The 13,990-nt window shown below is 33.4% G+C and overlaps 1 long non-coding RNA gene across 1 annotated transcript in view; it reads right to left on the bottom strand.

The window, feature by feature from the left end:
• Positions 1–1,019: 1,019 nt before the first annotated feature.
• Positions 1,020–13,990, bottom strand: part of LOC118766520 — a 19,919-nt gene continuing 6,948 nt past the window's right edge. The window contains exons 2-3 of the long non-coding RNA XR_005002457.1: positions 4,441–4,450; positions 1,020–1,135 (exon numbers count right to left, since the gene is read on the bottom strand). This is a non-coding gene — a long non-coding RNA (uncharacterized LOC118766520). The remainder of the gene's footprint in view (positions 1,136–4,440; positions 4,451–13,990) is intronic.

Genomic DNA, 13,990 nt, shown 5'->3' on the forward strand with positions numbered 1-13,990 from the left:
TGTTCAACTTACGACAAGTTAATGTGTGAAAAATACAACAGGGATTTTGAAAGAAGTTTCTATATAACTAGTTTCCAACACTGAATAGCTAGGGGGCGGGGTGGCCACCAGAATAAAATAGTAATTAAAGATGTCCATGTATACAAAATGGTTAAGAACCCCTGAAGTAGATCAAATGTCTTTCAGCCGTATATGTGTGTGTGTAAATATATATATATATATATGGGGGAGCTGGGGATGCACCCGCACGAGTGTGTGTCTATTTATATAAGTTATGTATAATATACAGGGGTTGGAGAAATATAATGGAAATACCTTAAAATTTCAAACACATTTATTTTAATATGGGGTAGGACCGCCTTTGGCAGTAATTATAGCTTGAATTCTACGAGGTATGAACTCGTACAAAGTTTGAATTGTTTCCAAAGGAATTTTTAGCCATTCTCCAACTAAAACAGTCTCTAGTTCCTGTAGTGATCATGGTGGAGGATATCGACTCCCTACTTGTTTTTCTAAAATGCACCATAAATGTTCAACAATATTGAGATCTGGGGACTGTGGTAGCCAGATAAGATATTCAACTTCACTAGAATGCTCCTCGTGCCATTCAGTAACAACTTTAGCTGTGTGACTTGGTGCATTATCTTCCTGAAAGATTGCGTTTCCCTCCGGAAACAGTTCAGCTACAACAGGATGAATTTGATCAGATAAAATTCTTAAATAGTCTTGATTATTAATTTGCCACGAAGAGAAACCATTGGGCTAGCGAATTTCCAAGATATAGCCCCCCCCACCACCACCACCACCATCACCACCAAATCATCATAGATCATTCTCCATGTTTAACAGTTGGGAGAAGGCAGTCTGGTTCAAATGCTTCTTTTTGTGTAAGAGTCAGGCTATCCCTATCTGAAAGGTTTAGTATTCTTCCGGAGTTTTGTTTCGACGAGGAGGTTTTTCCCTTCTTTCTCAAAGTCTGTAATTACTTTCGGGACAGTACTTCTTGATACACCAAGGACTTCGGCTATTTTCGTTACCCTAGCGCCTGCGATACGAGCACCAACAATTTGACCTCTTTGAAAGTCCGATAAATCTGTCATTTTAACGAATTTTAATTACCTTTTTCTGATGATACCTGAAAAGAAACAACAATTTTCGCAAAATATATTAAGCAACACTAATAATAAATAATAAAAAAAACATAAAATTAAACAAGCTTTTGACAGTTTTATACATATTTTAAAATTATGATGCTATGATGCTAGTTATTTCTATTATTTTGTCCAACCCCTGTATATGTATATACGCGTATACCTACAGGGTGTTTCGTTGAGTTGATAACCATAAGCAGCATAGCTGCGTGTCGAATAAGTTCCCTTTTAAAAGGCATGTTTCCTGATTCCATTTCACGTTGTGTAACCAGATTTGGTTGACAGAAATTAAGAGAGCGCTATCATACAAAACTCATGCACAAACACCCGCACACATAATATTGTGAATATACTATTAATATATATATATATATATATATATATATATATATATATATTATATATGCATGCATGTATGTATGTACAAGTATGTATATATATTATATATATATATAATATATATATAATATATATATATATATATATATATATATATATATATATATATATATATATATATATTAATAATTAAGGCTGCTACAAGTGGCACCAGCACGCTAAAAATAGCACCCAGGAGACGACTGCAACCAGAAATTTTCACTGATACATATCCATTGAGCTCGGTTCCACTTAATATTATTGTAGACAATAATATATATATATATATATATATGTATATGGTCAATTCAAGTGAATAAACTTAATGGGCAAAAAGAGGACGTGCACAAGGAACGTATTAGGTTGACTTTATTTGTAGTTACGGTGACATGCGAATGTTCCAACATATCTGAAATCAACTACGCTATCTTCGTGGCAAAGAAGATTACTTCTAATCTGTTCTAGGACGTCTGCGCGAGCCGTCTGCGCGAGCCGTCTGCACGAGCCGTCTGCACGAGCCATCTGCACGAGCCATCTGCATAAGTCGTCTGCGCGAGCCGTCTGCACGGGCCGTCTGCGCGAGCCGTCTGCGTGAGTCGTCTGCGTGAGTCGTCTGCACGGGCTGTCTGTTCTGGGTGTGACATCTGCCTTGGCCGTCTATGGCAAGAGTGGAGATGCATATCGCTCACCCGACTTTCAAGATCTGCTTGGCAAGGGGTGAGACGTGTGAATGAGTTGGCCGCTCTCAACGCTCAGCAAACAGTTAAACTTTGAGTGAATCATTACACTTGAAAGAATTTTTGACTTGAAATGAATAAAAAGTGGCATTAGATGAGAAAATTAGTACTGAAATCTTAAGATAATCTTCCTTTGATTTGACAGGCGTACTAGGTTTTCGGCGACAGATACAACAAAAATATTTTCAACATTTTGATTGCGTTAACTTTGTGTTATGATTTTCTCTATAATTTCTCCTCAAAATTGTAATCCTAAAAGTTTAAAATTATGTCTTTTTACGTTAACCAAAATGAAGTTAAATTCAATGTTCCAAGTAATTTTTTAAATTTTTTATTTCAGCTTTGGAAACGTTGATGGAATGCGATTCGATTTGCACATGAAAGCAGAAAAGATAAAATTCAAAAATACATCTTGAGTAAACTATTGACTTGTGAACCTTTCTCTCTCTCTTTCTCTCTTTCTCTATCTATCCTTCTCTCTCCCTCTCTCACTCCCCCCTCACACGCTCTCTCTGCTGACTTTGCCCCAATATGTATATCCTACTCATTCTAGCTATGTCATCTTGACATTGGCTTTCTAAGGCTATATATACTGTTTTCTATTGTGCTTTTCATAGTCTTTAATGCCTTAATTGAGAAAGATATTGTGTAAGAGATGAATTCATTTGTCTCTTTTGCAAAATAATGTGTATTAAATGAATTAAAAATATAAGTATTTGATTTGAATTCATTAATATATGGTAAATGATAATTTAAAAGCTAGCCGGTCCTTACTTGTAAAAGGGTCCTATAGCAAGGATTTGAAGTGCATTATTCTAACGAAAACGAGTCACAAATTTCTAAAAGCGTGCATCGTGTCTTGGCATAAGGCAAAATCACGAAATCATCGTTAACCGGCGAGAGGAAATGTCTTCTGGAGCTTAAAAAATCGCAGTAAAGTCTGTTCGAACAGACAGCCATGTGGAAGTGCTTACGAACATTGCTTATATATATATATATACTGTTGTGTCTGGGGAGAGTCATTTTCTTTTTGTGCCTTATAATATAACACACTCACCGGTAAAATTTCCACTTTTTTCTTTTTTTCATTTTCCTAAAATTTCTGAAAGTTACTTCGCAAACAGTTATCTCCTTTGTGCAGATAACCCAGGCACAAGTATTTTCTGCGCCCAGTGGTCCCGTTATTCATTATGTGAAAACTTTTAAGAGTCTAAAACCATCGCTGAAACATAAGTAATATATGTTCCCAGTTTGGAGAAAAGCAGTTGAAAAATACGGCCGTCATAATATTTTACACACACGCAACACACACACACACACACACACACACACACACACACACACACACACAGAAGGGATTTATATTACACACACACACAGAAGGGGATTTATATTACACATACACACACACACATACACATATACATATTCAGTAGAAAATAAGAACGATTCAATTAATCCATTTATTGATAATCCACCCGATACTGAAACTTCAGGTAAATTTAGGGGACAATTCTATGTAAAGTACGGATTTTCAGGTAAAGAGGAGGTGCAATTGAACGTGAATCTTCTACACATATTGTCAAGTACCACGCGCAGAACTTTACATCTCTATCTCGATCGTTTTCAAAGAGAAAATTGATTACTTTTTGGAATGTGACAGCGTTTCAAAATGAGATAGACATGTGATTTTGAAACATTTGTCTCACGCACAGAGACTTGAACTCTAATAATACAATTCAAGTACCCTTTCATGCTTTTGAAGGCTCCGAGCATTTCTTGTGGAATTTCTGAATAGATTCTTCTGCTTCTAACGTATATAATTGCAATTTTTTTTAATTTTTGATTTTTTTGTATTTCTGACACATTTCATCCAAATATTTGGTAACAGACGTCTTCAAGTTTTTCTTATTTCTATCTTTATTTTCATTTGACTTTCTTTTTTCACATTACTATGAGTACCATGAAGGCCACCTTCACTCTCTTATTATTGTCGTTGTTGATGCTATTATTTTATTATTACATTTGTATTTGTGCTAGTGACAGCCGGAATCTAATAATTTGACTGGTGGAATGTAATATACATAATATATACAGAGAATTCAGAAAAATTCAACATGACTTAATCGCATTCCAGATAAGACCTCGTAACCTGCATATAAGACCTGTTATACATTTATTTGGCTATCATGTGTTATCCTACAGACGGGTATATTCTAGGGCTGGATACACCTGTGAAACTCTTCTTTGCATAAGATTAATATAAGAATGATATAACACGTGGATGGAAGATACCAGGCTTTAATGGTAGACCATAGCTTTCGTTTCTGCATAGCACACCAGCATTAAGTTACTGAGCTTTATATTCATATACCATTATACATTGTGTCAATATTCTACATTGTGTCTATAGTATTATTGTGTCTATATTATTATATGTTTGAACGCCACGCATCCTCTTCCAAGTAAGTTTTGTCTATTTCTCTATCTATCTATCCGTATGTATGTATGTATGTATGTATGTATGTATGTATGTATGTATGTATGTAGTATGTATGTATGTATGTATGTATGGTTGTATTATGCACGCATGAGTGGGGAAGAGAAAATGAGAGACAAAGGGAAGGAGAACATACATATTCCAAATACAAAATTTATCATGAAAATTTCCATGAATTTGTGTTGATACTGTTTTTAAAGTCTATCATTTTTGTGTCGATATTCACTTTCACACTTCTTAATAAATATTTCTATAATAACAGCTTGGATGTTCAAATTCCGCTGAGGTCGGCTTTGCCTTTCGTCCTTTCGGGGTCGATAACTTAAGTACGAGTTGTCTGCTGTGGCCAATCTAATCGACTGGTTCCCCTCCCCCAACATTTCGGACCTTGTGCCTACAGTACAAAAGAATAATAGCTTAGATGAAGTGAAGTGAATAATATATAATCGATTGTTTCGTTATTTGACTTCCAGAATTTAAAGAATTTCTGGTTATAATCGATATATATTTTAAGCAGACAAGTGTCACATCAACATATAACAGAAGCAAATTTCATTTTACATTCTCAAATCAAATAAATAGTTAATGATACATTATGAAAAATAATCTGCCAGCTGCTTCCATGTTTTTCTATAATTATATATTACGATATTTTGTATAATAGTCTGTCAAAATGAAGAGGCAGATTTAATAGAAAGCGAAGTGTTTCAATCATAAGAAAGTATATATACATATAGATAAATATATATAAATATGAATATGTATATATTTATATACATTTAGATTTATATATGCATACACACACACACACACATAACAAGGGTGGCTTGTTGGAAATTTTTCAACTGAAATGCAAAAAATATATACGCTTTAGTGACGTATATACATATACATACATATATATATATATATAATATATATATATATATATATATTATATATATATTATATATATATATATATATATATATCATTATATATATCACATTTTCTGTATCACATCTAAACTAAGCATGACTTAACTATACTCTCACACCGTCTCCGATGAAGGGATATAATTAATAAATATCATAGAAACAGCTGTAAGACCTTCTATCTATAAATGCAATAATATCTATACAGCCTTGGTTTTTCATCTCATTACGCAAATAAGTCTTATATGTGTGTGTGTGTGTGTGTGTGTGTGTGTGTGTGTGTGTGTGTGTGTGTGTGTGTGTGTATATATATATATTATATATGAAGTCGTAATCGCCTAGTGGTTAGGGCAGGGGACTTGCGGTTGTAGGATCGTGCTTTCGATTCCCAGACAGGGCGTTGTGAGTGTTTATTGAGCGAAAAGACTTAAAGTCCCACGAGGCTCTGGCAGCGGGTGGTGGCGAGCCCTGCTGTACTCTTTTGCCACAACTTTCTTCTGTTGGCCTGCTCGCTTAGCCAGCGGGGTGGTGTCATTTGCTATATATATTTATATATATATATATATAATGTACTGATCCGTGATAGAAAATTCAGCAAAAATAAGTACTCCATCTGGTGTCGTAATGCAATAGATAACCCAAGCAATGTTGCAATTTTCTTTTAAAGTGAGTATGATTCCGTTGTTTACATAGTTTGGATCAACGAGCCTACATTATTCGTTAGGGGAGATTTCAGCTAGCTCCTAGGTTACTATTCGTTTTCAAATAAATTTGAAATAATTAAATATTGTTAGCTGATCTTGTAATCCCCTCCAGTAATTAAAATATAACAATTATGAACACAAATCAAAAAGATAATCCTATAGTTCTATCTTTTAATAGTCATTTCTAAATAATGAAACAATTATGATTAATACATAATTAATGATAATGAGGCAAAATTTAAATCGTGTAGCTTATGCACCGTTTATTCGAGTTTCCTGTGTAGTTACTGAACTGCAGTGTTACCTTTGTATAAGAAAACCTTTTTCATTATATCCACAGTTGCATCAGTAATTAATATATTTTCAGACACCGTATGAATCTATGGTCAATAGTGTCCCAGCCGTGAATATCTCCTCTATCTTAGATACCGATGACTATATAATAACTCCTTTTTAGTTTGAGACGGTAAGATGTAATTTTGGAGAGGTTTGACAAATATTTCAAAATGGCTGAACCCCGGAGTAGAAGCTCTGCTATAGCTTAAATGTAACCTGATTTCGCCACATGTAGGATAGTTTTCAAGGATGTCTTCTTTTAATATCCTGATGTGTTTTGGATAGTAGTGCAAATATGAAAGTACGGGTTAATGCAGTTTTATTATGACTAAAAGTTCTGAATTACCTGATTTGTTTTAGTGTTAAGTTAGCTGGACTAACAAAAATTATGTAATGAAACAACCACATACGCTTAAATAATACAAACACATGTATATATATGTATATATATATATTATATATATATACATACATACATACATACATATATATATATATAATATATATATATATATATATATATATATATATATATATATATATTATATATATATATAATATATATATATATATATATATAATATATATATATATAATATATATATATTACCTTCTGACGGGAGTTTCGATCCATCCGTGACAGATAGTCAAGAATTCTTTTTACACTTTTGTACATACTGGAACGTGCTCATCTATTTCACCCGCTTTCATCAGTTGGTTTCGTTATTGCCTTCTCGGCATACAGTGGCATAGATCTTGTTTCTCGATTATTTGCATATTTTTACTATCGGCCAGTTCAGTTGTTGATTTGTCTATGTTGATTGCATAATTACATTATGCTTTACTAGAAACGTTTATTGATTATTGCTTATTAATTCATCTCTTCTGTAGATATTCTATAATGTATGCGTCGGCTATGTCAGTCTTATTTTGTATTCCATTCATTTTGCAAAGGGTCTCTTTAAATACGATTTCATATACTCTGTGGCCTGTTCATGATTTATATCTCATATATCTAAATAGCTATTCTATTCAGTTGGTTACATTCTACGTGATATATCGTTGATTTAGACATGTTTATACAGTCTTAACTGCTGTTTCTATTGCTCATGCGTCATAGAACGCTTACCCCGGTTGAAAATTTGTTTTCAGTTTGGATGAATTTTAAATATCAGTTTATATTTCGGTGTGCAGTATGACACCTTACCTCAGTTCTTTTGTTAAACCTGCATATGTATTACTATATGCATGTCATTTTTTTTGCAGTGCATACAGGGCATATCCTAGAACAATCTATAGAGGAGTGGCATATTCTATTATTTCTCTGTTTATAACTACATTTACGTTTTTAGATTTGGTTTGCAAGATTCTTTATATGAGTTCATGTGTTGAACCATATTCTTTTGTGCCTGGGGAGATCATTTTCTTTTTGTGCCTTATAATGTAACACACTCACCGATAAGATTTCCACTGATTTCTTATTTTTATCTTCCTAAAATTTTCGTTGCGTCTTGCAACCTTTTCAATAGTCTGAGTCAAGTATTTTGATAATGTCGATTGACATCCACTTATATATCAATATGTACATCCAAATTCATATATTTACAGATTTAGTCGGTAAAGTGTTTTCAACTAGTCAAATTTATTTGATTTAGAGTAATCTGTCAAGACCCAATTTCAGTGCTGCTGTCAGCAGTTGATTTTAGAATTCTTAACAATGTCTAAAGAAAGAATGTATAAAGTTTAATTTACAGAAATACCTGTTACTGCTTACAGCATACAGAAATATAGATATCAGAATTAATACACATACATTAACAAAATTCAACAGGACGAATTTACTTGAATATCAATTTAGCTCAATATCTAAAGTGTATTAATATTTCATTAGTATTTTTCACGCAATAAAATGTTTTAATTACAATTATATTTACTTATAGAAATGAAGATTGTTTTAGAGAAAATCATGTCATATGAAATATTCCGAAAAAGAAAAAAAAGAAACAAATAAGATCCATTCAGTTCCTTTAAAGAAATATATTAATCTGTCAAGCGTTGATTCCATTTGATGTTGCAGCTTTCTTTACGTTGGAAAGTTTCCTACGATGAAAGCTCTAAAATTCCTCACACTGCTATTGAACACGTAAGTGCCCCTGTATTCATTTTAGTCAATTTGGATATTATTCTTATCAGTGCAGCTCTATCCTGTATTCAAGTCTTTTGAGTGTGAATGCTCCTGAATGAAAGTATAGCTCTCATTATTTAGCTAATCATCGCCACTATGACGGGCACATTGCTAAGAAGTCGATAGAGAAAAATGTTTTTAAAGCAACGTTTGCACGTGCTTTTATTGAGGTCGTAGCTCATGTACAGAATCTTCAATTGTGTTGACCTCGGTTACGTAGTAATAATAATATGGTCCAAATTTGTTTTCTCTGTCTAGTATGATTTATACTATGCTTTCCATCTACAACACAAAGTTCAAAGCAAGAAAGGAAGAAAGGAAGAAAGAAAGAACAAATGAGCGAACGACGAATGAAAGGAAGGAAGAAAGAACACAGAAAGAAAGATATTTATGATTAAGAAAATTATCTTGTTAATTGAATTCCCGTAAAGTAATCTGTAAATTAAAATTAGTATCCAAAACCTCTCTAAAAGCGAGAAATTTGTAATGCCAAGTGCATTTTGTTTTCACATTTACCAATTTTTTTTTATTAAAAATATAAACTAATGTATTTCATGCATAAACCTACTGCAGTGAATCAAAGCTACTAAATAAACTTGCCCCCACATTTAATTGAATATATATCGGATAGCGATCATTAAATTCTGCTCTACATATATCTGTAACTATACGCATGTCCGACTCGATAATTGGATGCATTAGTAAAGGATAAAAGCTAAGCTTCCTTTTAACCTTAACGAATGAATCGCTCAATCCTAAACATGACCAGAATATGAAGGATTCATACATTAAGTGTAGGAACGAAATCTCTGATTCGACGATAATTACACAAATGAAAGATAGAAGTGTAACAGTAACGCGCTAAGTTAGTTATCTGATTTTGCAAAAGAATAACTACAGCAAATGTATCGTTCCCTTACTAATTGGGTTTGACTGAACGCTAGTTAGATATTCTTCAAGTTGTTTCAAAGTTTTAAATATATTTTTTCCTTTACACTATTAGATCGTTTTCGATCTCTATCAGGGCTGGATGCACAAATTGCAAGATAATCGGCTCTAAAAGTACAGTAGTGTTGGAAGTAAGATTGGTTTGCTTGATTCTGGGCCATTAGTTTTCTTTAGAAAATTGGTTATAGGCAAAAGCGAAATGTAAATTATCTAAGTGCTAAAAAATAAATACATACCGATGATATATACATATATATATACATATATATATATATGGCCTCAGCCGGATGGCTGAAACAAGTAAAAGAATAAAAGTAAAAGAATATATATATATATATATATATTGCATCTTGCACCCTTTATTCCTTTGGAATGAAACCATGTTGTCTTCGAAACATATGTCGAGACTATAGGAATTTTGTTAACATCTTCGTTCGACTCCATTCATTTATTTATTCATATATATATATATATATATATATATATATATATATATATATATATATATATATATATATATATGAATAAATAAATGAATGGAGTCGACGAAGATGTTAACAAAATTCCTATAGTCTCGACATATGTTCGAAGACAACATGGTTTCATTCCAAAGGAATAAAGGGTGCAAGATGCAATATATATATATATATATATATAATATATATATATATATATATACATATATATATATATATATATATATAATAGAAATATTAAAATACTAAGTCTCTCTAAAAGAGATCACGGCAGCGTTCCTGGAAAATAATAGTTATCGCCATACTAATATGGCATTCTTATAAAAATAAGAATAAAGCTGTCCGCTTATTAGCTCCATGAGGCCATCGCCTTAAGTTAGCTATTGATACACAAACTGTATCCATATAACTTTCGAACAGGGGCAATACCCCGAAACGCGTCTGTAGCTGTCGGTCAAGTAGTGTGGAGCGACTGACCTCCCTTGTTCGAAGGTTATATGGATACAGTTTGTGTATCAAATAGCTAACTTAAGGCGATGGCCTCATGGAGCTAATAAGCGGACAGCTTTATTCTTATTTTTATAAGAATGCCATATTAGTATGGCGATAACTATTATATATATATATATTTACATATTACATCACTGTACATAAATCCCCTACTAAACAAGGTCCCTTTTTTAAACCTGCCTCCTTTCTGTACACATATTTATTCCCCACCCAAAACCTAAACAATTATCTCCCTTACACACAACAATAACAATAATAACAAACAATTACTTCCCTTTACTTGTCAACTTGTAAAATCATTCGCTCGTGAATTTCATTACAAACAACATGGACTAAATTTCTTCTTAAGAAAAAATATATATTCATATAAATTAAACATTATATCATGAATAGCGATTGCGAAACCAGTCGATACATTAAAAATTATATTATAACCATGTAAGTGTGCGTATTTTCTTTTTTTATTTTCTTACATACATTACAATCCACCACGTGGGGACAACCGAAATTCCTCTTTTCTGTTACTACTACTATGTTATATATATATATATATATATATATATGTGTGTGTGTGTGTGTGTGTGTCTGTGTGTGTGTGTTTGTATTTAAGTATGTATGTATGTAAATATATACAAGGTGTTTCAAAAAATTTGACATCATTTGAGATGTAAATATCACAGAAACTACATAGTCAAAATAAATGAAAGTAAACAAGCTTAATGTTGAGGAACATGATTTATTCCTCCAAATTTGAATGAGAAATTTAAAGGTATGTGGATTCCATGAACGATTTCATAAATGGTCGATACGCGCACCCCTGAGAAACGGCACGCGTCAAGTCGGTAGTCCAGCACCTCCCGAACAGGCTGCAGCATTTCTTGGCTAACTGTCTCCGGTGCGGTAGTAATTCTCTGCTCGAGTTCTTCTAGATTTGCAGGAAAAGAGGAGACATAAACCAAGCCGTTCACATAACCCCATGTTGGTGCTTTCGGTTGTCATCTGCCGTTATGGTATGAACGAGCTGCAGCTTGTAGGGTTTCATTGGCAAACGTTTCCTCGGGACGCACCAAACAGTCGGTGGAGGAACCTGGGTTTCCAGACTTGGTCTGAGTATGGACTTCTTAGGGATTCGCATGAGCTTTTGCCGAACCAGCTCGACCGTTTCTTCCAATGTTAGTGGTCGTCCAGGTCCTTTTGCCTTGCTCAGATAGCCTTGAATGTACGCATATATATGCATTTCTCCTTTTATGTACATTTTCAGTTCTAAAAAACTGTACCCCGCTCCCAAACTCCATTATTTTCTTCGATTATACTGTTATTTCTCTTTCTCTTTTTAATGCATTCTCTAATAAGAATATTGTACCACACCTACTAATAACTGATTCTGTTTTAAGTATGTACATGCATATATACACGCATGTGTGTATGTATATGTATGGATGTGTATGTATATATTTAAATGTATATGTGTATGTGGTGTGTGTATTTATATATGTATAAATTAGCCCCATGAACTTCTTGGACTATCTTATAAAACTCTCTGACGAAGCCTGTATTTATATCCATAAATTAAACATATGAACTGTCTGACGAAGCCTAGACGCATACCCAAATACCCTAATTTATCTACAGATTACTACAATACACTGAAAATATGGAAATAACATATGGGATACTGTGACCTCTTGGATGAAGCAGCTGTAAGAAACTTACAGTCGATTATATCGACCCCAGTGCATAACTGGTACTTATTTAATCGACCCCGAAAGGATGAAAGGCATTAAATTTCTGTTTCACGCAGTGAGGATGAAGCAGCTGTAAGAAACTTACAGTCGATTATATCGACCCCAGTGCATAACTGGTACTTATTTAATCGACCCCGAAAGGATGAAAGGCATTAAATTTCTGTTTCACGCAGTGAGAATGAACCCGAACCATGCAGTTTGGAAGCAAACTTCTTACCACCCATCTATGCATGCGCCTTTTTCAGTACCAGGTATTTTCGACATTCATTTGTTTATTCACTAGCAACATGTCACGAAGCCTCCCTCTGTGAAGAGCAAGTTATAGACAACTAATGTTCAATGTGGGGGAATGCAATATCACAGTGTGAATCAGAAAAAGTTGAATATATGCCATTAACTGTTAGATTTCAAAGGAGAGTTTGGTGGGGATGAGGCAAATGACTATGATGTAAGCGAATTACATTGTTTTATTTCAGATATTAGCATCCTTCATATTACTATGGTTGAAGAATCAAAAGATATGTCCCACTACTGTTGTTCATTTATTTATGTTGGAAATATAATAGCCTGCACTTTAAAAGTAGCTTCATAAGTGGCTCTAAGCTTGTGTGCACGACCCCTGTTCTGCTCGTATCACTCACATAACAGACTCCATAATAACTAATATTTCTAATCATTCTACACCCTCAACTTTAACTCTCTACTTATTTTTAATTCTTTTAACGTAAACTTGCGTCGATGTTGCTGGTCTCGTCGTGTTGGTGTATGTAATCTTTAGAGCCCATTTCTCCAGACAAAACCAATAAAATATAGATAATGTTATTCTGGAATTGGCTTGATTTTAAGTGAAGGAATTAAAATGCCTATGACGGTTCAAACTGATTGTCTCATGATAGATTTTGCAATCATATTGTTATTCGATATGAAAACACGTCATCCTTCCACTGTGACAGTTATTTAGAAATACATCGACGGAAACAATATTATTTTGTCGAATAGGAACAATGAAAGCGAAACCTTTACCCAAAAAATTTTAAAGATAATGAAATATATAACAATAGGACAAAATTATTGGAAAATTGATCAAAGCAACAGGAAACAATGGATTTGATTTTCAATAAAAATTTAGTTTTTATTCATAAAATGTTTGTACAATATCGTTTAAATCAAATTTAAAGTCAGTTGAGACCTTTATAATGAAATACCAACTTCAGTACTAATTATGTAGGCAGCTTCCCAGAAGAATTATACATCAATTAATTTCTTTACTACCCACAAGGAGCTAAACACAGAGGGGACAAACAAGGACAGACAAACGGATTAAGTCGATTACATCGAACCCAGTGCGTAACTGGTACTTAATTTATCGACCCCGAAAGGATGAAAGGCAAAGTCGACCTCGGCGG

Source organism: Octopus sinensis, linkage group LG16 (genome assembly GCF_006345805.1).
Source record: "Octopus sinensis linkage group LG16, ASM634580v1, whole genome shotgun sequence".
Taxonomy (NCBI): Eukaryota; Metazoa; Mollusca; class Cephalopoda; order Octopoda; family Octopodidae; genus Octopus; species Octopus sinensis.